Source organism: Propithecus coquereli, unplaced genomic scaffold (assembly GCF_000956105.1).
Source record: "Propithecus coquereli isolate 6110/MARCELLA unplaced genomic scaffold, Pcoq_1.0 Scaffold474, whole genome shotgun sequence".
NCBI lineage: Eukaryota > Metazoa > Chordata > Mammalia > Primates > Indriidae > Propithecus > Propithecus coquereli.
This window is the reverse complement of record NW_012150552.1, coordinates 218,153-220,617: the sequence shown is the minus strand read 5'-3', so window position 1 is coordinate 220,617 and position 2,465 is coordinate 218,153.

Here is a 2,465-nt window from a genome sequence, read left to right as displayed (position 1 = left end):
CATACCCGTGGGGCACATATACTTAGAGCAGTGAATATTTACTATCTCACAATGAAATGACTAATTCTTGTTCACTTGAGTAATAGTCTATGGTTGGATTTACATGACCTCAGTCTAGTGAAGTAGATAACTTTGGCGTCAGGAAGAAATTTCATATAAGCACGTATAAATAGTGGGGACATGGAAGGTGTATTGTACAAAGTTAAAGCCAAATCCTGCCACAGATGTAAAAGTAGAAAGGATTCTTGATTAGCTTATATCCTGCAGACATCTAGTTTTAGTTGCTTCTGAGAAATATCCCATGAAAACTATATTTACTGCCTTTCTTTGTAGGGGAAAAGTATGAATAAAGTGGGTTTGTTTTAAAGCAAATAAAATCAGATTTTAATTAAGAGATACGAAGTTTTTAATTTTTGGTACATTTAAAAGCCTTGAATGTTTACAATGACTTATTTATGAGAAAATATATATTTCAAGTTCCTTAGTTAATGACATCAGACACATTATTTTGAAGAGATCAATCTACTAATAGTACTACAGTGATTCTTCTTGCTCACAGAAATATATGTACTTGAATGAATCTAGTAGGGAGCTAATTCAGGGTGTGCAGTGTACCATATCACTGGCAAGGGGAATGTAAGTTTTGTAAGTTTTGACTTCACTAAAGAAAAACTATTTACAGAACATCACAGGCAATTAAAATGCCCACAAAAATATGTAATTTACTAATACGAGATGAGCTGTGTTCAAGAAATGTGTTTGGAGTTCTAATCCCCAGTAATTGAGAATGTTACCTTATATGAAGATAAGGTCTTTATAGAGGTGATCAAGTTAAAATGAGGTCATTAGCCCAGACCCTAGTTCAATATCACTGGTTATCTTATGAAAAAGGGACATCTTAGACACAGAAAGACATACACACAGGGAGAATGTCACATAAGATTGGAGCTATGCTGCTTCAAGCCTAGGCAACTTTTATTTTAACGTTTATCTATCGTTCCCTATGGACCAGATACTCATTTCTGTGCTTTACCTGTATCAACTCATTTAATAATCAACTTGATGTGGTGGCTACTATCATGTCCATCCTCTAAGTTAATTAACTCGTGCACAGAGAAGTTTGGTAATTTGCCAAGGTTATACAGCTAATAAGCGCAGAACTGGGATTTAAACCCAGGTAGACCAAAGTGCACACGTCTTCTACAGAGCATACTGGAATACTGATAGTTTATGCATAGCTTCTAAAATATGTACACTTGTCTGCTTCTTGATGTGTCTTTGATGTAATCCAGCCACTGCTAATAGCCAGGAAATAGAGGAAAAGCTCTTTCTACTATTCGCTGACATATCTTCACATTTGTCTCGTTCCTTTCTTATTTTCAGTCCTATAGCTTCCATTTTCTGTTTTACATTTTAATGATGTTTATAAACATATTTATCTAATTTTGTTGAACATATTCCCTTCTTTGCTGACACTCTAATTACCTGTCACTTTGACTTTACATATAAACAGCTAGGGAAAAGAGATGACCCTGTTCTTTTAGTAGGATTCCTAAACACTCTGCTCTCTGTCTACTACTTACTGCGCAGGGAGGCATTGTGTGTATTCACACCTAGTGCGTGCTATGCGCAGTGTCTGGGGGATGGACACACTTGTGGCTCTGACTCGGGTGAGACAAAGGCAATATATGTAACCTAAACATTTGTACCTGTGTAATATTCTGAAATTAAAAAAAATCAAAAACATTAAAAACAGACAAATTAAAACAATATTTGGATAAGGCCCCCGACCACTTGGAGTTACATGACTATTTCCAAGTCATTTAAACCCTCAGCCTCAATTTTCTCATCTGTAATTTGGGGACAAAAATACCATCCTTCTAACAGGAATCTTATTTGGATACGTTAAATATTCCTCACAAAACACTCAATAAATAGAATCAAGACAATGACAATGATGCATGATGCAGCTGCTGGATCTGATGTCAGCTATATTCAATGGTTAGTTGAAATTGAATTTCCTGGAAACAAGTGCTGGTTTAGACAACCCCCCATCTCCCAACAACTGGGAAGCACTTTCTCAAGGTAAATTTTGTTGATGACAGGCCGTAGAACTATATAAGTTATTCAGTAGAAGTCTATATTCATTTCGTGTGCTTCTAATAGTATTTGCCATAACTCGGTGTTCCTTTCCACAGTTTGCTCTTCGTGTCAGTTTGAGGAATAATATCCTCCATGGTTGGATGTGTGATTATAATATACTATTAATAGGTGTGATATCAACTGTAGCATTTACACTAGAAAAAAGAGTTTATAGAAACTTAGCTGTTTTAATCAAATGAATAAATCAAATCACTTCTAATACCATAAGAGGCCAGGGGCACACCACAAAGACTGGGGTCTATACTTACATTCAGGGTGTTATCTAACAGGTAAAGGCATTTCATAATATCTGTGGGGAAAAA